Source organism: Engystomops pustulosus, chromosome 7, assembly GCF_040894005.1.
Source record: "Engystomops pustulosus chromosome 7, aEngPut4.maternal, whole genome shotgun sequence".
Classification (NCBI taxonomy): Eukaryota; Metazoa; Chordata; class Amphibia; order Anura; family Leptodactylidae; genus Engystomops; species Engystomops pustulosus.
In genome coordinates, this window is record NC_092417.1 from 12257644 (window position 1) to 12283441 (window position 25798).

The window sequence follows — 25798 nt, forward strand, 5'->3', positions numbered from 1 at the left end:
AGATAGGAGATAGATAGATAGGAGATAGATAGATGGATAGGAGATAGATAGATAGATAGATAGATAGATAGATAGATAGATAGATAGATAGATAGATAGATAGATAGGAGATAGATAGATAGGAGATAGATAGATAGATAGATAGATAGATAGGAGATAGATAGATAGATAGGAGATAGATAGATAGATAGATAGATAGGAGATAGATAGATGGATAGGAGATAGATAGATATGAGATAGATAGATGGATAGGAGATAGATAGATAGATAGATAGATAGATAGATAGATATGAGATAGATAGATAGGAGATAGATAGATAGATGGATAGATAGATATTCCTCACTGTATAACCACTCTATCCCTGTGACACTATTATTACACTCCAGGGTCATTATAAAACCATTACGATGCGGTGGACCTGTGCTCCATTAATGGTCTATAAATGATGGCCGCCAGCCAGAGCCAGTCAAACACATTATCCTTCCTGCCTTTAGCTACACTTCCCTGCGTCGGGGGTCCTGTTAATGTAAGTCCCCCGCCCCTCACACCAATTACATTATAATCCTATTTGTTGGAGCTCTAGGGCACCTTCATAGCCATTAACATCTCCCCTACTGTTCCCCTGAAACTCGTAATGTGATTCACCCATCATCCATTCATGGCTGAACATCTACATCGGGCCATCACTGTGCCCAGGAAACATGGCAGCATACACGTGAGGGAACGCAATTCTACACTGAGCACCACCACCCATGGTTGAAGTCTTGATGGCCATCGTTGGAGGATGGTATGTTCTAGAATGGAACTATAATTGAATTGAAGGGGTCCTCAGTATCCACAACTGCTACCGCTCCCAATTCTACAGGGTTAGTGTGGCCTACCAGGGCACCAGAGGATCCTCTGATGAGCTCAGGCATAAGCCCCTCAAGTCCAGAAGAAGACAACACATTTAGAAGCTTTTAGGGCCACCAGGATCACTTCATTCTATACCTGACACTGGTCCACACTATTACCAACGTCCACCGTTGATTGTTCATCTCGAATATCGATCTCGAATATGGCTCCCATATATCTTTATGTGTTCCACACTTGGGATAGACCATGGTTGGGCCATTCCCCCAATCTTGTTCCTTCCTGTGTTAGACCGTTATTACCTAGGCGAGATGTAACCTGTAATGAAACCGACCTATGGGTGCTCATTCGATGAAGAACGAGGAGCTGTTTATTTTTGGTTTGTTGAACAACTTTGGAGACACTACTGGTTATTCTGGTGACCCAAATTGGCCAAGTCAAGCAACAAAGACACTCCCAATGTTATGTAAGGAGAAAATAAGAAGTATCAGAAGCACGAGACCATCAGTGGTGGAAGGAGAGTACTGGGGATTAATGGAAGGACACTGATATGCTTTTACTTTTGTTTGTGGGCCATAGCTGACTACTGGGTGAAGATGATGGGAAGTATATAAGGGAAAGCTTATCAGTGGTGGTGGGAATCCAACCTTGGGTGTCTGCAAACATGAACCCTGATGGGCTTTAATTCTTGACTTGTAAGCCACAAATGACTTCCGTGGCCTCTTATTCCATATAGCTACAACACAATGCTACATCCCACCACAATGCCAGTGTCCACCATCGTCCACGGTTGGCTTGAAAAACAGATTCCCCTCATTCAGCTCAGTCTTTTGAGCCAGATAATCAAATGTTCTAAAATATGGTGAGAAATTATCCCAAAAGCTGAAAATCTTCCCCACTTTGTTGGATCTGGGGTTGGCCCATGTTCCTTATAGTCTGGTACATCAATCTCTATGGAAGGGCCATGCACTCCAGGGTGAATCCAACCTAAGGCATCAATCCAACTTTGAGGACCTCATCTAAGAACCCTCTGAATGACTTTGGTGACCAGTAGTAACGTCTACTCTTTGGCCATCTCTATAGATAACCTTTGGTGAATTCGATAGGAAAACGCTGAGGAGCTTTTATTTTCATTTGTAAGACAACTTCACATGACTCAGGTGACCTAACTCAAGTAAAGTTCTGAGTACACACTCAGTATTACATAAGGTGATACACTCTCGAAGGGCAGGACCATCAGTGGTGGAGATTGTCCATGATCTCGTCTGTGGTCAGGAAGCTACTGGAGACCTCTGCTGACACCTGAAGTTCTCACTTTGTCCAGAAGATCGAGAGTTAAGATAGTGGTCACATCCAGACACGCGAATATCGAAGCAGAGGACCCGTTGTGTGATTGTGGAGACACAGCGCGCGGTGAGTAAATGACCGTTTATCAAGTGCGGAGTGAATGGAGCCCCGGTGGACGGCGGTGGCACCTGCGGGCGCAGCAGATGGATCAGATATTTGTCAGTAATGTCTCTATTTAGTTGTGGAGATAATGGCCGGAGAGAAGACACAATAGAGCGGAGCATTGTGGAGATGACAATCTCTGCAATCGGAGCGCCTCCACCAATCAGATCTCCTTTGCAGAAATTGCTCATTCGTTTAGCCAAAAACATACAAAGTAACTGCGGATCGGCACAAGACAAAAGAGCGCAGTGTCTAAAGACACACCTCGAGAGAGTGTCTCTACCGAGACGGTATTGTGTCGGTCTTCACTGTAGTTCTAGAATTGTATTCATTAATCAGCAAGAATTGATGCTGATCTACCATGCATTGTGCATTAGAAGCCTTCTCTTCTGTGTCAGTCTCCACTGACATTTTCGCATTGTATTCCGGAACGTTGTACAAAGGTGGAGGATGGCGCGTTCCCAGCCTCTCCTGGCACCATCTTGGCAGACGGTGGATGACAATGTATCTTCCTCCTAACGAAATCAGCCATTAGAGAAGGTCAGTACCAGATGGAGATACTTAGCTTGGCCATAAATCACTGCTAGTTCCTCCACTAACACAAACTGCTGTTTTAACCCTCGACCTCCGCATTACAAAACAAAGAGCCTTCTGGGTAACGAGGTTAGGCCCACTCCAAGACATTCATCTCCAGATAAAGCTGTCCCATCCCGCCTCTCCCCAGATCATCCCTATAGGAGGCCAACGTGATGGGAATACCGGATACGGCGCCGGTTCTGCTACATCCTTACGCTTCCCAGTTACCGATCTGTAACCTTCACACTCGTCGTCTGATTTGATTTTAATTTACTAAAAGCCGATTTGAAATTCTCTCTGTCTCCTGTTCCTCGTCTTCCTCTGACCCCATATTATCCAGCGAGATTAATTGAAATAACTGCGGCGTAACATTAGAAAGCCGCACTACGAGTCTGCTGCAGCGGCTCGTCCAGGTTCGGAGACTTCGGAGATAAAGAGCCTGGGGCCCTCAGGGATAAATTGTTCAGAAAATTGTAAATAAAGTTGTGTTTGAAGAAAACTAAATGGGTAAGGGCATTATGAGATTAAAGGAACACACCCCTACGTCAACTGCTTTTGCAACAACCCACTTTTTCGATTGAGGCAACTTAACCCAAAGCACCGTGGTAGTGGAGAAATGGGCGGAGCTTTATATTAACCCCACCCCTCATACCGATTTTTACAAATTTTAAAATCTGAAATTTTCAGGTTTCAGATTATAGTAATCACGACCTACTGCAAAGCATTGTGGACCTGAGATGAATGGGTGGAGCTTTAGTAACACCACTCCCGAGTCATAATAATTTGGGCTAATTTCTTCTCTATCTGGGATTCCCCACACTTTGAAACCAAAACTTTATTAAAATAGGACTAATTTAACATTCTGCTGCAAAGCATTGGTGTCCTGAAATAAAAGGGCGGGGCTTTTTATAAACCCCACCCTCTCTCAAACCGATCTTTACAAATTTTTACTCTCCATCTCAAAATTTCCTCCCTTTTCACCCTCAAATCCAAAGCAAGAGATTAAAGTAGACAACAACAATTACAAAGGATTGTGATCATAAGACTAATGGGTGGAGCTTTAGGAAAGCCATACCCCTTTCATTTAAATTTTGCCTAATTTTCCCATATCTGGGATTCCCCACACCTCTAGACTTTGAAACCAAAACTTTATTAAATGGGACTACAACCTGCTGCTAAGCATTGTGGTCTGGATATAAAATGGGCGGGGGCTTTATATAAAACCCTCCCCTTTTTTTCTTTTTTTTTTTTTTTTTTAATTTTCTGCTTTAGTAAAACCACATTCTTATTGTATTTTATTTGGATAAATTTCCCTGACATTTGGGATTCCCCACATTTTTAGACCAAAACTTCCAAACCAAAACTTTATCAAAAAGGACAATTTTGTAATTCAACAACCTACTGCAAATCACTGTGGCCTTGAGAAATAAATAGGCAAAGCCTTGTAAAACCCCCAGTATGTGACTTTATTCTGCTATCCTTACGTTTTGTATAACTTTATTGCTCACATGTTCTGTAAGATCAGACACGGTAGGGCCCCCGCACCACTGTCTTGTCCCCGTCTCGCTCGCTCAGGTTTCCGCCTCCTCATCTCCGAGACTTTGAGCCAAGGATGACTCACGAGCGGGGAAAATATCCGCACATACCTATAATTTTGGCTTCACACCTCTAAGATTAGTTTACGTTGGGGAAGGAAGCGAAGGAATGATAGTAGGAGATTAATTACTGCTACTCCAGACACATGCTACTGTCTTAAAGGGACACATAAAAATGTCCCCTTTAAGAGAATGACAACACAATGGTCTGGCTATGGTGATGGTTACTGCAGTCACTTAGTGTTATACGATGGATACAAATGTTCACAAAGATTCTCACAGCTGAGGGTCTGTCACTATTGTTTCAGGTTGAGACAAACCACTTTGAGGTACAAACACAGGCAGCACAAATATGCTACTGGTTTGTTACAATGTATCAGTGAAGGTTACATGTATCAGCCTAGATCCCCGAAGATGGTGTAGACTAGATCCAATGTAACAAACCCTCAGCGAGTTCAGGGTGTTATCATCTGGGATTAGTAACAGGCACATCTGTAACCAGTCACTGCACCGAATCATCAGAACATTAGTGTATGATCCCACATGGTTATAATAAGACACAGAGACTACTACTACGTGTCCACATATACACTGAGAAATATCTATACATCCATCCAATATCTTCTAATATCGATCCAATATCTTCTGTCTATCTCACATTTACATATCTCTCCATCCATCTCATACATATCTATCAATAATTGATCATATCAATTGATACATTTCCATAGCATTTCAAGAATATGGAATTGTGGGGGACAGGGTGGGGTGCAAAGTGATGGGCAGAAGGGGTAAATGGGTTGTGGGGGACTAGAGTAGTCCATGTTATGTCTATCCATCTCTCCTGTGTACAGTCAGGGTTGGTGTCCACTAATACAGTATTATTGATTAGCGGCAGGCAGATAATCCTGATATGGAGTATATACCCGAGTCCCGTCCTCCCCTCCTGCACACCAGCGTCCGTCTGGCTGTGAAAAATTCCGGATTGATCGGTTTACTCAGAAATAATTTCTAATTTGTCAGAGTCTACAATCAATATGTCCAGGAGGAAGGGGCAGCAGCGGCGCAGTACAGGGGAACGCGACAGGAGAGCGGAGATACAGCCACCAGAGAATAACCGCACCACCCATCTATCACCTGCAGGGGGGTCCACAGCTGTATCACACCACATTGGATTAGATACAAGGCTCAGAAGACAGTATCACTCAGGATAAAATTAGATACACGGCTCAGCAATATAGCACATGATAAGATTAGATACACAGCTCAGCAGTGAGTATCAAACATGAGAGGATTAGATACACAGCTCAGCAGACAGTATCACACATGATAGGATCAGATACATGGCTCAGCAGACAGTATCACACATGATACATTTAGATACACAGCAAAGTGGTGAGTATCACACATGATAGGATTAGATACAAAGCCCAGCAGACAGTATCACACATGTTGGGATCAGATACACAGCTCAGCACAGTATACACAGCACAGTGGTGAGTATCACACTGATAGGATTGGATACACAGCTCGGGAGACAGTATCACACATGATAAGATTAGATACACAGCTCAGGAGACAGTATCACACATGATATGATTAGATACACAGCACAGTGGTGAGTATCACACATGATAGGATTGGATACATCCCCTGTATGGTGAAGCAGCTGATGGTCACACATCTCTCAGTGCTGAGCCACGGGGTAGCGTGCAGTGTGTATTCATGTAGGGATCTCTTTCCATGGGATGCAGAGGCCTCCGGGCAGGAGCTGTCATCATTTTGGGAAGCTAATTAATAACATGTAGATCCAGACCATGTAAATATGTGCTAAAATCTTGTCCAGTGTTAGATGCTAGGCCTCTGGGGACGCTCTCTTTACTGTCTACAAATGGCAGATTGATGGAGGGCAAATATATCTCATAAAATCACTTTATTCATCAGATATTACTATATTATCCCTAACAACCAATCAGAGCTTAGATTCCATCTCTGAAACTGCTCTGGAGAAATGATAGCTGCACTCTGATTGGTTGCTAGGAGCAACACAGCGAGTTGTACTGTTAACTTTTGATAAACAAGGCCCAAATTGCGTTAATTTAGCCCAAAAATGTAATTTACTTATCTTTTATTAACTGAAACTAATATTTGGTTTTCTATTCCAGTCATCACTACGGCTGCATTTAGTATTTTAACATTTATCTTGTCAGGGGAAGGATTTGAAATTTCAGAGGCTCTAAGTCAAGTTATGTCTAGGGGTCCATATTAGAGAGGATGGTGTCATGAAGGCCTTAGCATTGCCCCCCAGCCCATGATTTCCGGGGCCCCAAGCAAATGTTTAGGTTGCTTTAGGCCGCGTTCACACTGTTTGTTTTGATAATCGCTGACTAAATGAGATGTAAACGCAATGTTACTTCAAAATGTGTTTAAGGGTAGAAAACGTTATAACACATGGGTATATTGGCCCCTGACCTTCTCTGTGTGACCTATGAATCTTGTTCAGACATATTAGATGAAATCTTTGTATGTGACTGGAGTATAAGAATCGAGATATAATATGTTAAAGGTAAAGCCACAAGTGTATCATGAGGTAATATCCCTTTAAGAGCAGTCCCGGTATGGTTAATGGTGAGGACTCTATCCGTGCGCTCGCGGGGGCCACAGGAGGTCGGAGAAGGCTCGCTGGCGGCTCTCACATCATTACAGCGAGCACTTAGCGAGCATGAGGTAAGAATTGGCAAAACCTCTCGCTGCAACTAACTAATGGTTTTGTCAGAAAGACAATGTAATCAGGGACTTGGCCGTCCTGCTGGGACCTCATTTGTGTTTCATAGAAAGCCAACAGAGGAGCGAGTAGGAATCACAATGTCTCAGGAAATGGACAAGATGGCCGCCAGCAACTTAAAGGAGAGATAAAAGTCACCCCTAAAGGCAGGCGCAACTATGGGGTGTCATAAAAAAGACTTGTAACACCATGATTATAGCGATAAAACACATTCTATTGTCACAGTACAGGGATAATACACAGTACAGAAACAATACACACAGTGATGTCACAGTACAGGGATAATACACACAGTGATGTCACAGTACAGGGATAATACACACAGTGATGTCACAGTACAGGGATAATACACACAGTGATGTCACAGTACAGGGATAATACACACAGTGATGTCACAGTACGGAGATAATACACACAGTGATGACACAGTACAGGGGATAATACACACTGTGATGTCACAGTACAGGGATAATACACACAGTGATGTCACAGTACAGAGATAATATACACAGTGATGTCACAGTACAGGGATAATACACACAGTGATGTCACAGTACAGGGATAATACACACAGTGATGTCACAGTACAGGGATAATACACACAGTGATGTCACAGTACAGAAACAATACACACAGTGATGTCACAGTACAGAAACAATACACACAGTGATGTCACAGTACAGAAACAATACACACAGTGATGTCACAGTACAGGGATAATACACACAGTGATGTCACCGTACAGGGATAAAACACACAGTGATGTCACAGTACAGGGATAATACACACAGTGATGTCACAGTACAGGGATAATACACACAGTGATGTCACAGTACGGAGATAATACACACAGTGATGACACAGTAAAGGGGACAATACACACTGTGATGTCACAGTACAGGGATAATACACACAGTGATGTCACAGTACAGAGATAATACACACAGTGATGTCACAGTACAGAGATAATACACACAGTGATGTCACAGTACAGTGATAATACACACAGTGATGTCACAGTACAGAGATAATACACACCGTGATGTCACAGTACAGGGATAATACACACAGTGATGTCACAGTACAGGGATAATACACACAGTAATGTCACAGTACAGGGATAATACACACAGTGATGTCACAGTACAGGGATAATACACACAGTGATGTCACAGTACAGGGATAATACACATAGTGATGTCACAGTACAGGGATAATACACACAGTGATGTCACAGTACAGAGATAACACAGAAGAGGCCGATTCAGTAACTCTCCTTTTAGAGTTCCTGTTCCTATGACTGCTGCCTCGGCAAAATGACCCCGTCCCGATGTGACAAATTGGATACTCAATAATCACATCCTGAAAAATCAAATTGACTTCAGAGCGACCATTAGAACATGAGACCGTACTGAGACGCGAAATGGACATCGACTCGACAATGTCCTATGACGATCGGCAATCTCGGAAATGTGAGTTGCATTAGTATTGACGCCTGGGAGACATAACTAATGCACCGTGCAGGTTCTCAGGATGAAGAGCTATCATTCACATTTAATAATGTTATTATTCGAAAATTTCCCAAGTCCCTTTCATTTTGCCGTAGAGGCAGTGCCCATATCTGGAGCGTGACCTCTTTCCCTGAAATCTGTTTCCCTTCTGGCCCATTGTTGATTCTCTTATTGTAAGTCGTGTGAGGTACCCACCATGTGCCTCCCGGGCCTCGCAGACGTATCCTGCCTTTGTTCTGTAAATTGTAAACAACCCGAAAGGAAGACTAAGACTTATACAAGAAGAAGATTTCACGGCGTTAGTCACCGCTCTGCCACCAAAACCGTAAAAATACCTTCAATCCAGAACATAAAATGTGAATCAAATAGAACCCAAGACTCATAATGCGAGAAAAACATTTGTTGTTCTACGTTTCCATTTTGTGACACAGAATTACATTTTGTGAAAAGTTTACACAAATTTTGTGCCACAAATATAGAAAAATTCACAACAAATGAAGATTAAAACTAATACAAAGAGACTGAATGTTTCTGAATTCTATAAATATTAGTGTTCTGCATCGTGGGTTATACTTTTCTGATACAGAATCTTCTATATGAAAATTCCAATCGGATAATTTTGTACCCTACCTATTTTGTGACACAAAATTCAATTTCGTAAACATTTTCCACAAATTTTGTGCCGTGTATGTAATATGGGTATTAGACAGTCTTGGTCAGGAATGTTTTTGAATTTTGCATAAAAGGAATTAGATTTCATTTCACTTGTGAACGCACAAAACATAAAAACTGGATAAAATTGTACCCTAAACTCAAATAAATACAATAAAATAGAAGTTCTTTTTTTACTACGGGTTACAATTTTCACTCAGACAAAAATAAATTTGCGTCATAAATGAATGGACAAAATTTAGATCATATCTATGTTTTAGAATTTTGGAGGAAAGAAAGACATAGGGGCACATTTTGTCGCGATCCCCGATCCGGAATGTCCGACGATCATGAATTGTGCCACGATTCAATATGAGCGTGAGCCCGATATCCTGCATGTTTCGCTCCGCGCTCAGGTCCGACAGAGTTCACCTTCTTCTTCCTGGTGCATGTAAGTGCATGTCTTGCGACACAATTTAAAATGTTAAATCCCGCGCTTAGATCGAATCAGTCGGATTGTTCGACGGCCCCCCGATTTGGGTCGCAATGAGAGCCGGCGCCGATGCGCCAAAATCAGGTTGCGTGTGCCAAAAACCCTCTCTAAATGCGGCGCAAAAATGAAATCGTTGGAATATCCAACGATAGTGCGGACCCTTAGTAAATGAGCCCCATGGTCTCGTACAAGATAAAAATACTAAAATCTGAATAAAATAAAACCCAGACCTCAAAAAAACACTATTAAACAAGACCACTTTGTATTTGACGACACAGTCACAATTTTAAAACCTATTTTTTTGAAAAATGTTATGGCATAAATGTCATTTGGATATTGTTACCAAAGTCTGACCATGAATCAAAAATTTTTTGTACCAACTGGAAGACAACGACTTTTGCAAAAAGATTTCACGTCGTCTGGGACTGCGCTGCCACTTTTTCGTCGACAGAAATAAAATGAATAACATTTTTGTGAGACAATTTAGCAATACGTGGTTGGGGTTTTAATGTTGTGTCTCACTTTCCATCGAATTCAATTTTGCTAATTATTTTCCCAAATTTTTTTGCCTCACGTTGGACACCCTGACAAAATTCCGATCACGTCTCAATCAGAAAAGTTTTCGAATTTTTGTGGCGGATCTTATTCCTAATAAATACGAGCCCCCGCTTTTCCGCCCGTCCTAAATATGTTTGAGACAAGGATATGAATTTTTACGAGCCTTCGCCAGCGAGCGCGGTGAAGACGAGCATCCTCACAGAACAACGCGCACAAATTGTCTGTTATTTGAGCGGCTGTCAAAACAAGATTGTCGCAGGGAGGAGAGACGACATATCATTTAGCTGAGACAACCTGACTAGTGTGTCTCCCTGCGGTGTCTGTGTCATGTCTTATGATAAAGGGTGTGATGGGCACTACCGGGGCCCGTGGGGAGTCTCTGTGAATACGGATCTACATTATGTATTCATGGATCTGCCCAGTCACCACTGGCAGATGTGGCTTTGTTACTAGATTGCAGATACATTTGCTCAAAAAGGAATGAGACCCCCTACCAACCCTGGTTTCATCAGTAGAAGCCCTTCCCTCTAATTATTATGTCCACCTTGACTGAACATCAGTGAGAGTTGCAGAAAGGTTGAGGTTCAATAACTCAATGCGGTTCCACCACTATGGTCCAGGACTGAAGGGTTCAGGGTTAGATTCCCCATTATGCACCTTTTATGGGCCAATTCTCCACTTCGTCGTCCATATCACATTTAGAGACATTGGGGGATATTTATCAGGACCTCTGCGCACCGCCAGTGGCGCAGAGGCCCTGAAATAATCGCAAATGCTAGCTTATTGCTAGCTTTTGCGATTATTTTCCCCAATCTGCCACCTTCACGCCAGTGGGGCGTGAAGGGGGGGGGGCGCGGCCGGCCGAGCGGGGGGCGCAGCCGGACGGGAGTGGGCCGGCGCGGGGCGTTACTGTCCCCGCGCCTGCGCACTCGCTGCTGCCGGCGACTTTTCATACGTGAAAAGTCGCCGGTTGCGGTTTTTTCTACGCCAGGCCCTGCTGCGCAACTGGTGGCCCGATACATCAAGAGGCAGAAGCCTCTTCATGTATCGGGCTGCGAATTTGTAGCGGCGGGGCTAGCACGAGCGCCAGCGTATGATAAATATCCCCCATTCTTTCTATGAAGATGATGGAAACCACAACAGAACCCTACTGTCCCGTCATAAGGGCAATGAAGTCCAACATTGATGGTCAACATCTTGATGGATAGCATTCTCTAATAAAGGTCAACAAGATCCATCAGGTGTCATAGGTATCCTTCCTGCGATGGATCTGCAACTTATCATGCTCTTGAGATGTAAGAAAGCTCAAAATCTTGGTTCTCCATCAAATTTGAAGGAAGATGCGATAGAAACTCCTGATATGAAAACAGCCAAGGTTGGAGGAATGGGGCCAAGAGACGATCCCCTTTATCGAATGGTTTGCTGGTGGTCGTGGAGGTCTCCAGCATAAACAATCTATCAGTAGTAATAATGACTCCCAAAACAGAACCAAGAGAAGATGAAGGATCTAAGGAACATCAGGAACCGATGTCGATGGAACAAGCGTACAGTTATGGAAGTGGTTTGATCGTTCTGAGTAACCCAGCCATCATTCCTTCAGATATTTAAACTGTCCTATGGACCCAATATGTTAATATGTTAATCCCATTAAACCAACCAACCTAAAACATAAGGAGAACCATAGAAGAGTTCTTCAGTCATCAAGACCTTCCATAGTTCCTCTGTTTCTAAGAGCCAAAATTGTAGTTCAAAAAAGTCATCAAATATCCCTTCAGACAATTGTCTTATGAACTTGATATGTTAGTTCCACCAAATTGACCAAAATAAATAGAACCATAGAAGAGATGTTGAGCTGTGGAGACCTTCTACAGTCCATTGGTTAATTTTGTGGAGCTGGAACCCTAAATGAATCTTATAAAGAATTATAGAAGAGAAATGGAGTTATGGAAACCTCCTCAAAACTTTAGATCAATGAACCTTTTTTAATAGAAATTTTATTAGTTTTCATCGCAAATATTATACATCATAACAAATTTGCAATGGTTATCAAGCATAACATAGATCAACCTATCCAAAAGCTTTGGGGTATGTAGGACTCTGTGGATCAGAAACACTGATCTTCCTCCATTGATAGATCTGTTAGATCTCCCTTCCATTTTTCCAACAGAATTTGACAACTCACTATCCAACAATAGGTCCAATTTTGACATCGAGCCTTTCAGTTTAATCTGAGATCGGAGCAAATTGAGGTGGGGATGCTGTTCTTCTCTAGGCTCTTGGCCAGGGACGTATCTAAGCTGAGCATACGGAAGCCAATCTGCACCTAATGCAGCGACAACTCCTCCACTATCTGGTGCACATACAAAATACCCCTTTCCCGCCAAAATCTATACCCTTCAATCGGGGCCAGTGTCCAATCCTCATCACCACATAGTGGAGTTTCTTGTAAAAAAAAAAAATTTCCAACCTAATTCTAATTTTACTTTTTCCTAAACCCACTGCATCAAAGTCAATAGTGAAAAATGTTTTTTGAATTATTCTTTGACAAAAACTAATAAACTCCAAAAATGATACCCGTCCAAATATCCATATTTTCCCCTTAATATATAATAGACCAGGGAACCTACTGAAAATACGTTTAGAGATTTTAAGGATGTTTGGTGGAGATTGCTGGTTCCTGCTGGGATTTAGTCATTTTTTAGGATGTCTCTGCAAAATTTTTCATATATGATTGGCTATATTTTGTGATGGCCTCTCACATAATGTTGAAAATCAAGCCTCAGGTTTCCGCCAAAATATGGTCATTTGGTGGTGGTGGAGTGTCCCAAAGTTACACCTGAACCATAAGGACTAACCTGTGGGACACAAGACTCGCCTCAGGCAATGAGGTGATAAGGAGGTCAATGCTTTACAGGTCAATTCAAAAGGATGATCCAGATTTTTAGGGGAACAGGTCCCAAATTTCTTGTTTATCATTATAATGAACACCTTGGACAATACAGATCTCCTAGATGACACTGATCAGACACAAGGAGGATGGGAATACCCAGTATCAAAGAGGGATGACATGATCTCTGTTCTGACCATCCTAAATTTCTTCTGCTGGGGGTTGTGGCTCTGTAACATATATCACGGCGCCTCTAACATATAAGCCTATGGCGACAGCGGTGACTAAATGACCGCTGACAGATGGCATAAGTGTATCACTCACAGAGCCGTATGCCGGGGGCTACGAGGGGGCGACATGTCCAACTGTTCAGTAACCACCACACGGCCAGACAGATGACAGCACAGACGCACGCCATCCTGATATAAGGAGGGGGGCACATACTATATACCAGGGGCGGCCAGGTTTACTCAAGAGAAGCATCCGGCGTGTGTGTGGGCGCAGTGCCAGCCTATCCCTGGCATGCCACACAGTTTATCTAGATAGGTTTATTATGTACCAGGCCCTGCCGCAGCCTATTAGTAAGGTGGGGACACATTGTGAAGGGTGCTTGGATGGCTTCCCGGGCTAAGGACTTTATTTCATACAATTCCTCATTCTCCTTATCAGAGCGGCCACTATACAGGGGGATAAAGGAGAACTCCTCCTGTATTACATCTCATAATGTATAGATATGTATAGTAAGCTCCGCCCAGGAGATACATAGATGATATAAGATATATATAGATATATGAGATAGAAGGTTATAAGAAAGATAGTAGATGGGTGGTAGGTAGAAGATGGAAGATAGATATGAGATAGATAGATAGATAGATAGATAGATAGATAGATAGATAGATAGATGGATAGATAGAAGAGAGAAAGATGGATAGATATGATATAGATCACAGTTGCGGCCCCTCTGACCGAACAGGGGTTACCCTATGTGCTGACCCCATCCCTCTGTGACAGATCCATTTCTGGACATTATTTCTCATGAATGAAAAAAAAAATAGCTTGGAAACAAGTAAAAAAACAAGATGTGCCCCCTGATTTAATAACCTCCTCAGAAGTGAAGTGCCCCCTCACCCCCTTATCTAATAACCTTCTCAGAAGTGCCCCCTCACCCCCTTATCTAATAACCTTCTCAGAAGTGCCCCCTCACCCCCTTATCTAATAACCTCTTCAGAAGTGCCCCCTCACCCCCTTATCTAATAACCTCCTCAGAAGTGCCCCCTCACCCCCTTATCTAATAACCTCCTCAGAAGTGCCCCCTCACCACCTGATTTAATAACCTCCTCAGAAGTGAAGTGCCCCCTCACCCCCTGATCTAATAACCTCCTCAGAAGTGCCCCCTCACCCCCTGATCTAATAACCTCCTCAGAAGTGCCCCCCTCACCCCCTGATCTAATAACCTCCTCAGAAGTGCCCCCTCACCCCCTGATCTAATAACCTCCTCAGAAGTGCCCCCTCACCCCCTGATCTAATAACCTCCTCAGAAGTGCCCCCCTCACCCCCTGATCTAATAACCTCCTCAGAAGTGCCCCCCTCACCCCCTGATCTAATAACCTCCTCAGAAGTGCCCCCCTCACCCCCTGATCTAATAACCTCCTCAGAAGTGCCCCCTCACCACCTGATCTAATAACCTCCTCAGAAGTGCCCCCTCACCCCCTCATCTAATAACCTCCTCAGAAGTGCCCCCTCACCCCCTGATCTAATAACCTCCTCAGAAGTGCCCCCCTCACCCCCTGATCTAATAACCTCCTCAGAAGTGCCCCCTCACCCCCTGATCTAATAACCTCCTCAGAAGTGCCCCCCTCACCCCCTGATCTAATAACCTCCTCAGAAGTGCCCCCTCACCACCTGATCTAATAACCTCCTCAGAAGTGCCCCCTCACCCCCTCATCTAATAACCTCCTCAGAAGTGCCCCCTCACCCCCTCATCTAATAACCTCCTCAGAAGTGCCCCCTCACCCCCTCATCTAATAACCTCCTCAGAAGTGCCCCCTCACCCCCTGATCTAATAACCTCCTCAGAAGTGCCCCCTCACTCTCTGATCTAATAACCTCCTCAGAAGTGCCCCCCTCACCCCCTGATCTAATAACCTCCTCAGAAGTGCCCCCTCACCACCTGATCTAATAACCTCCTCAGAAGTGCCCCCTTCACCCCCAGATGCTGCCTCCACCACTTGGTGAGAGGCGCAGTATGGTTACCATGATTTTTCTTTACAGAAAGTATGATCCAGCTTTCACAGAACCCTGATAGTGAGAGTATATTATCTAGGCCTGAGCCTCACCCAGCTTTCCCAGGTGCAGACACCTCTGGCTGGGTCCATGTTCATGTTTTAAGAGATTTGTTTGTACTTTTCTATCTGTGAGTAGAAGCAGTCGGCGGAGGTGGAGACGTGTCAGCTCCTGGGATCCATATCTTCTCCTCAAGCTCCTTATGACCATATATAGAGACGTCTCCAGATCTTTCCAAATACATGGAAAGATTGTGATATGTGAAAAATATATACGACAGGGCCCCGGCCTATATCACAGGCATCACAGAAAGATCTATAGATCCACAGAGATAGGAGATAGATAGATATGAGATAGATAGATAGATAGATAGATAGATAGATAGATATGAGATAGATAGATATGAGATAGATAGACAGATATGAGATAGATATGAGAATGAGACAGAAATAGATAGATAGATCGATCGATAGATAGATAGGAGATAGATAAGAGATAGATAGATAGATAGATAGATAGATAGATAGATATGAGATAGATAGATAGATATGAGATAGATAGATAGATAGATAGATAGATAGATAGGAGATAGATAGATAGATAGATAGATAGATAGATAGATATGAGATAGATAGATAGATAGATAGATAGATAGATAGATAGATAGATAGGAGATAGATAGATATGAGATAGATAGATATGAGATAGATAGAAATAAAGAAAGAAAGATATTATTCACCCCATTCTGTTCTTCCCCCTATGGATGACATATATTAGTAGCCCCCTCTATGCTGGTATGATATATATGATGCGGTATTCTCTGTATTGGGGGGGTCACACAAGGAGGCAGCGCAGTCACTTATCCGGGAGCGGACATATGTCATCTCCCTCCAGGTGTCAGACTCCTGGATAATCCGCAGGCAGGAGAATCTTCTCCCCCACCCCGGGAGGATAATCCACCGCCATTTCCTATACACACACTTTCCCTTGTTCTGCCAGTACAGAGATAACCACAGCAAAACTGGGTCCTGACCCCCCACCCCCAAAAAAAAAAAATATACACCTTTATACATAAAGAAAAATTTTAGAAAGTCCTTAGAAAGTCAGAATTCTCTATGGATGGAAAGTTCTTCTCCTTCCAGCATCAGTCAGTGATGTCACGTTCCCCTCCTCTGCAGTTACTGTAAAATTATTTTTTCCTCTTTCCTGTCATTTTGCCTTTACAAGTAAGTGAAGAAATCCGTGCGATTGTTTACTGTACTCAATGAGCACAATAATGGGTTAACAATTATGTAGAGGCCAAGGGAAGGTTATTATACTGAGAACAATCACTCCCCCTCCCCCCTGCAAGAAGACCCCTCATCTACAGGAATCTGCTGTTTTTGTTGGATGACATTACACATAACCCGTCCTCTCCTGCAGATGTGTCCCCAGCTAATACCCATTGACTATGGAACATGGTACATATAATACCGCACCACAGCCTCATACTGCTCCAAATATACAGCACACACTCATCCAACATGTATGTCACCATATAATAACAAGACTGACACTATAGTAATACACCCAGCCCAGCCGTATACCGACATATCACTGTAATACAAGTATATACTATAATACTGCCCCCTATGTACAAGAATATAACTGCTATAATACTGCCCCCTATGTACAGGAATATAACTACTATAATACTGCCCCTATGTACAAGAATATAACTACTATAATACTGCCCCCTATGTACAGGAATATAACTACTATAATACTGCCCCCTATGTACAAGAATATAACTACTATAATACTGCCCCCTATGTACAGGAATATAACTACTATAATACTGCCCCCTATGTACAAGAATATAACTACTATAATACTGCCCCCTATGTACAGGAATATAACTACTGTAATACTGCCCCCTATGTACAAGAATATAACTACTATAATACTGCCCCCTATGTACAGGAATATAACTACTATAATACTGCCCCCTATGTACAAGAATATAACTACTATAATACTGCCCCCTATGTACAAGAATATAACTACTATAATACTGCCCCCTATGTGCAAGGATATAACTACTATAATACTGCCCCCTATGTACAAGAATATAACTACTATAATACTGCCACCTATGTACAGGAATATAACTACTATAATACTGCCCCCTATGTACAAGAATATCACTACTATAATACTGCCCCCTGTGTACAGGAATATAACTACTATAATACTGCCCCCTATGTACAGGAATATAACTACTATAATAATGCCCCCTATGTACAAGAATATAACTACTATAATACTGCCCCCTATGTACAGGAATATAACTACTGTAATACTGCCCCCTATGTACAAGAATATAACTACTATAATACTACCCCCTATGTACAGGAATATAACTACTATAATACTGCCCCCTATGTACAAGAATATAACTACTATAATACTGCCCCCTATGTACAAGAATAGAACTACTATAATACTACCCCCTATGTACAAGAATATAACTACTATAATACTGCTCCCTATGTACAAGAATATAACTGCTATAATACTGCCCCCTATGTACAAGAATATAACTACTATAATACTGCCCCCTATGTACAAGAGTATAACTACTATAATACTACCCCTTATGTACAAGAATATAACTACTATAATACTGCCCCCTATGTACAAGAGTATAACTACTATAATACTGCCCCCTATGTACAGGAATATAACTACTGTAATACTGCCCCCTATGTACAAGAATATAACTACTATAATACTGCCCCCTATGTACACGAATATAACTACTATAATACTGCCCCCTATGTACAATAATATAACTACTATAATACTGCCCCCTATGTTCAAGAATATAACTACTATAATACTGCCCCCTATGTACAAGAATATAACTACTATAATACTGCCCCCTGTGTACAAGAATATAACTACTATAATACTGCCCCCTGTGTACAGGAATATAACTACTATAATACTGCCCCTATGTACAAGAATATAACTACTATAATACTGCCCCTATGTACAAGAATATAACTACTATAATACTGCCCCCTATGTACAGGAATATAACTACTAAAATACTGCCCCCTATGTACAAGAATATAACTACTATAATACTGCCCCCTATGTACAGGAATATAACTGCTATAATACTGCCCCCTATGTACAGGAATATAACTGCTATAATACTGCCCCCTATGTACAAGAATATAACTACTATAATACTGCCCCCTATGTACAGGAATATAACTACTATAATACTGCCCCCTATGTACAAGAATATAACTACTATAATACTGCTCCCTATGTACAGGAATATAACTACTATAATACTGCCTCCTATGTACAAGAATATAACTACTATAATACTGCCCCCTATGTACAAGAATATAACTACTATAATACTGCCCCCTATGTACAAGAATATAACTACTATAATACTGCCCCCTATGTACAAGAATATAACTACTATAATACTGTCCCCTATGTACAAGAATATAACTGCTATAATACTGCCCCCTATGTACAAGACTATAACTACTATAATACTGCCCCCTATGTACAAGAATATAACTACTATAATACTGCCCCCTATGTACAAGAATATAACTACTATAATACTGCCCCCTATCTACAGGAATATAACTACTATAATACTGCTCCCTATGTACAAGAATATAACTACTATAATACTATATAACTACTATAACTACTATAATAACTACTATAATACTGCCCCCTATGTATAAGTATATAACTACTATAATACTGCCCCCTATTTACAGGAATATAACTACTATAATACTGCCCCCTATGTACAAGAATATAACTACTATAATACTGCCCCCTATGTACAAGAATATAACTACTATAATACTGCCCCCTATGTACAAGAATATAACTACTATAATACTGCCCCCTATGTCCAAGAATATAACTACTATAATACTGCCCCCTATGTCCAAGAATATAACTACTATAATACTGCCTCCTATGTACAAGAATATAACTACTATAATACTGCCCTCTATGTAGAAGAATATAACTACTATAATACTTCCCCGCTATGTACAAGAATATAACTACTATAATACTGCCCCCTATGTACAGGAATATAACTGCTATAATACTGCCCCCTATGTACAGGAATATAACTGCTATAATACTGCCCCCTATGTACAAGAATATAACTACTATAATACTGCCCCCTATGTACAAGAATATAACTACTATAATACTGCCCCCTATGTACAGGAATATAACTACTATAATACTGCGCCCTATGTACAGGAATATAACTACTATAATACTGCCCCCCTATGTACAAGAATATAACTACTATAATACTGCCCCCTATGTACAAGAATATAACTACTATAATACTGCCCCCTATGTACAGGAATATAACTACTATAATACTGCCCCCTATGTACAAGAATATAACTACTATAATACTGCCCCCTATGTACAAGAATATAACTACTATAATACTGCCCTCTATGTACAAGAATATAACTACTATAATACTGCTCCCTATGTACAAGAATATAACTACTATAATACTGCCCCCTATGTACAAGAATATAACTACTATAATACTGCCCCCTATGTACAAGAATATAACTACTATAATACTGCCCCCTATGTACAAGAATATAACTACTATAATACTGCCCCCTATGTACAAGAATATAACTACTATAATACTGCCCCCTATGTACAGGAATATAACTACTATAATACTTCCCCCTATGTGCAGTGTGGTGCAGGTCCTGCCCGCAGTGTGCATGTAGCAGTGTCAGGCGGGTATCAGCAGGGCACAGTACCCCCGCCGCTCACTGATGAGATGCTGCTATACTGTGTGTGGATGTTTTGTGCGGTGTCTCGGTTTGCCATCGCTTAAAATTCATCGCTTCTTCTCTGCAGCAACAAAAAGGGGGAAAAAAATAAAATAATACCGCACGGCTGATGTCTGCTGACAGAATATAAATCGTCCTAATTCTGTCCTAATGATGCGCGGGTCAGGGAGAGATAATACAGCACACGGGGAAATCGCTTAAAGAAACCAGCACCATGATGAGAGTCGTAGTCCCTATCTGAGTTGGAGCACTTGTACTGTATCACTAAGGATGCTTTGATTGTCAGCTCCTGGGCCTAAAGGGACTGGAGGATTAGAGGGGACTCCCCCGGGGCCACAGATGTAGTATAATGAGATAGTGGCCCCTGGGGCAGCGCTGCGGGAGGGGGGAGGGGGCTGCTGCTGTGACAGTCATTGTTACCCCTCCAGATGATGAGGAGAAGACGTGGAAGGGCGACCACCCTGTTACGGGGCCCCCCAGAACTGACATCTCACAGCTGTGCAGGGAGACCCTGTACCTCCAGCACGGGAGAACCTATAGAACCGCAATATGGTCCAATGCCGTGTCCTTCCCCATACCATGTGCCGCCATATGGGGTAAAACGCAGCTATTAATGTATAATGCACAACTAACTGCGACAAATACTGCCTAAATAATACTGCCATATGGTGCTGTCACCACTATCGTGGTAGTACCATACCATGCATAGATAATACCGCCATACAGTGCTATCCCCACCACATGTAAAACAAGAAATAATACCATATAATACATAGATAATACCGCCATACAGTGCTGCCCCAGCACATGTAATACAAGAAGTAATACCATATAATGCATTGATAATACCGCCATACAGTGCTGCCCCAGCACATGTAATACAAGAAGTAATACCATATAATGCATAGATAATACCGCCATACAGTGCTGCCACAGCACATGTAATATAAGAAGTAATACCATATAATGCATAGATAATACCGCCATACAGTGCTGCCCCAGCACATGTAATATAAGAAGTAATACCATTTAATGCATAGATAATACCGCCATACAGTGCTGCTCCAGCACAAGTAATACAAGAAGCAATACCATATAATGTGTAGATAATACCGCCATACAGTGATGTCCCCCCAGCACATGTAATACAAGAAGTAATACCATATAATGCATAGATAATACCGCCATACAGTGCTGCTCCAGCACAAGTAATACAAGAAGTAATACCATATAATGTGTAGATAATACCGCCATACAGTGATGTCCCCCCAGCACATGTAATACAAGAAGTAATACCATATAATGCATAGATAATACCGCCATACAGTGCTGCTCCAGCACAAGTAATACAAGAAGTAATACCATATAATGTGTAGATAATACCGCCATACAGTGATGTCCCCCCAGCACATGTAATACAAGAAGTAATACCATATAGTGCATAGATAATACCGCCATACAGTGCTGCTCCAGCACATGTAATACAAGAAGTAATACCATATAATGCATAGATAATACCGCCATACAGTGCTGCCCCAGCACATGTAATACAAGAAGTAATACCATATAATGCATAGATAATACCGCCATACAGTGCTGCCCCAGCACATGTAATATAAGAAGTAATACCATATAATGCATAGATAATACCGCCATACAGTGATGTCCCCCCAGCACATGTAATACAAGAAGTAATACCATATAATACATAGATAATACATACGAGTAGTACCATACTATTTGACATGAAATACAGTCATTAGGTAAACTGCACTGACACCACTCTATACCGTATCATGCCTACACGATGCTTAAATAATACCGCCATAGAGTGCTGAAATGCTATACAGCTGTCCTGTAACACTGCTATGCTGTACTAAAAAAACAGTACACCGCACAAACAATAAACTGCACAGCACATATGTCATGGTACCATGCCAAGTCTATATAATACCGCCATGCAGTGCTCGAATGCCACCAGCCACAGTGTAACACATCCATACAGGTGTCTACATCGTTGTCTATGCAGCAAACGTAATATACTCCATAGTGTGTATGTAGCTGTGCCACGTATGTAAATAATACCGCCATACTGTGCTCATATCATTCCGCCATACTGTGCTCATAGCATACCGCCATACTATGCTCATAGCATACCGCCAGACACTTTACAACAAGCGCTGGGCAGTTTTCTAAATCACCATACTCTACTCCATCCCAAGTGATGGCAGCACACGAGCCCTACATATATACCGCCATACTGTGCTCCGGGAGCTGAGCCGCCACTGATCTCACATCAGAGCATTGTGTATAGTACACAAAACGCTCCGCACAGAGCTCCGTATTATCCATCATACACATAATGCTCCGCTCACACCACAGGGTTACCCATGATGCTCTGCACTCCGTGCTCTGGAGACGGGGTAATACCTCATATAATAACGCTCCGCATCTGCGCCTTATGATGCAGAAGATCATTCACAACATGCTCTGCGCACACTTGGATGCACTTTGGAATACACAGAATGCTCTGCACAGGACGCCGTGGTTTATAGTACACACAATGCTCTGCACATATATATACTCCTGTATCATATACATAATGCTCTGCATATTTATATACTCCTGTATCATATACATAATGCTCTGCACAATGCAAATATCATGCTGCTCTGCACAAATATATACTCTTGTATGATATATATAGCGCTCTGCACATTGTATTTACTCCTGTATCATATACATAATGCTCTGCACATATATATACTCCTGTATGATATATAACGCTCTGCACATTGTATATACTCCTGTATCATATACATAATGCTCTGCACGTATATATACTCCTGTATGATATATATAACGCTCTGCACATTGTATATAGCGCTCTATCATATACATAATGCTCTGCACATTGTATATACCATTGTATCATACTGCTCTGTATCATATACATAACGCTCTGCACACTGTATATACCATATCACAATGCTCTGCAGACAACAAAATAGTCGCTGTATGTTCTGCTGCTCTATATACATGACATTGTTATCACACACAAAGTTCAGCAGCCTGCAGAACCCTAACACGTAATGCTCTGTACAATATCAAACACAGTGTTCTGCATACAATATGCTTAAATTGCTCACCGTATTTATAACATATACATAACATACGGCATGATGTATATACCGCTGTATCATAATGCTCTGCACGCTATACGATACACAGAATCCTCTGCACTCTAAATCATATGCGGAGTGCTCTGCACACTATCAAATACAGAATGCTCTGCACGCTATATCATATACAAAATGCTCTGCACGCTATATCATACACAGAATGCTCTGAGCGCTATATCGTATACAGAATGCTCTGCACGCTAAATCATATACAGAATGCTCTGCACGCTATATCATACACAGAATGCTCTGCACGCTATATCATACACAGAATGCTCTGCACCCTATATCATACACAGAATGCTCTGCACACTATATCATATATACAGAATGCTCTGTACGCTATATCATACACAGAATGCTCTGCACCCTATATCATACACAGAATGCTCTGCACACTATATCATATATACAGAATGCTCTGTACGCTATATCATACACAGAATGCTCTGCACCCTATATCATACACAGAATGCTCTGCACACTATATCATATATACAGAATGCTCTGTACGCTATATCATACACAGAATGCTCTGCACCCTATATCATACACAGAATGCTCTGCACACTATATCATATATACAGAATGCTCTGTACGCTATATCATACACAGAATGCTCTGCACCCTATATCATACACAGAATGCTCTGCACACTATATCATATATACAGAATGCTCTGTATATACAGCAGTAGCACAGGACTGGGGGCACAGGGAGCTGCTCCGGTACATGGTGGTTCTGCTCCCAGCGCACAGATTTCCAGTACAGGACACCAGGACCAGCCGCTGCTTAACCCCTCACATGCCGCCTCCATGGAGCTGCTGGAACTGGAAGGGTCCTGGTTATTAGGAGAACTGGGAGATCTGTATGTGTGTGTATATTGTATGTATAGTGTATATGTGTGTGTACAGTGTGTATAGTGTATATATGCGGTGTACGTATGTATGAGTGGCAGTGTATAGATCCGTGTACATGTATGATGATAAGTTATAGTGAGTGTTGTGTGTGTATCAGGATGTATTGTATCTCTGGGAGTAACTTTCTGTAATGTATCAGGATGTAACATGTATGTGTGTATTATATGTCTGTGTATGTATTATATGTGTGTATTATATGTATGTATAATGTATATGTCTGTGTATGTATTATATGTGTGTATATATGTATGTAATATGTGTGTATATTATTAGTGTATATTATGTCTGTTTATTACGTGTAGACTATGTGTGTATATTATGTCTGTGTACTATGCATATACAGGGCATTATACAGTCATGTGTAGGTGTATAAGTATATATATATATATATAGGTGAGTGTCTGTGGATGTAATGTATATGCCTGCGCCCCTCCAGTAACCGCACGGTGTGTACAGCGGCGTGTCTTACCTTGCCGGGGCTCCCGGGGGCACATAGGGGGCAGTAATCCGGGGCAGGGGCCGCTCCGCACGTCCCGGGGCTCTGGACGGATTTTATTCCTTTCTCCAAACTGAGAGACGGAGAAAAACAAAACTACAGCGAGCCAGCAGCCGCCCCGCCCCCGGACACTCCCTGCTAACCTCCGCCAATCACCGGCCTCCGCCCACACCAGCGCCCCGCCCCCGGAGCTGTCATCTGCCTCCGAGAGAGCGAGAGACGGGAGCCTAGCGTGCAGGTAGCGGGTACAGGGGAGGGAGCAGGAGAGCGTGCAGGTAGCGGGATACAGGGGAGGGAGCAGGAGAGCGTGCAGGTAGCGGGATACAGGGGAGGGAGCAGGAGAGCGTGCAGGTAGCGGGATACAGGGGAGGGAGCAGGAGAGCGTGCAGGTAGCGGGATACAGGGGAGGGAGCAGGAGAGCGTGCAGGTAGCGGGATACAGGGGAGGGAGCAGGAGAGCGTGCAGGTAGCGGGATACAGGGAAGGGAGCAGGAGAGCGTGCAGGTAGCGGGATACAGGGGAGGGAGCAGGAGAGCGTGCAGGTAGCGGGAGAGGGGAGGGAGCAGGGGAGCGTGCAGGTAGCGGGATACAGGGGAGGGAGCAGGAGAGCGTGCAGGTAGCGGGATACAGGGGAGGGAGCAGGAGAGCGTGCAGGTAGCGGGATACAGGGGAGGGAGCAGGAGAGCG

At 42.4% G+C, this 25798-nt stretch overlaps 1 protein-coding gene across 4 annotated transcripts in view; it reads right to left on the reverse strand.

The window, feature by feature from the left end:
• SEMA6C (semaphorin 6C) overlaps positions 1-25225 on the reverse strand; it is a 130907-nt gene extending 105682 nt beyond the window's left edge. For all 4 annotated transcript variants that reach the window (XM_072114791.1, XM_072114789.1, XM_072114793.1 and 1 more), the window contains exon 1: positions 25086-25225. The gene's annotated coding sequence lies outside the window, so the exon portion shown is untranslated. The remainder of the gene's footprint in view (positions 1-25085) is intronic.
• Positions 25226-25798: the final 573 nt, after the last annotated feature.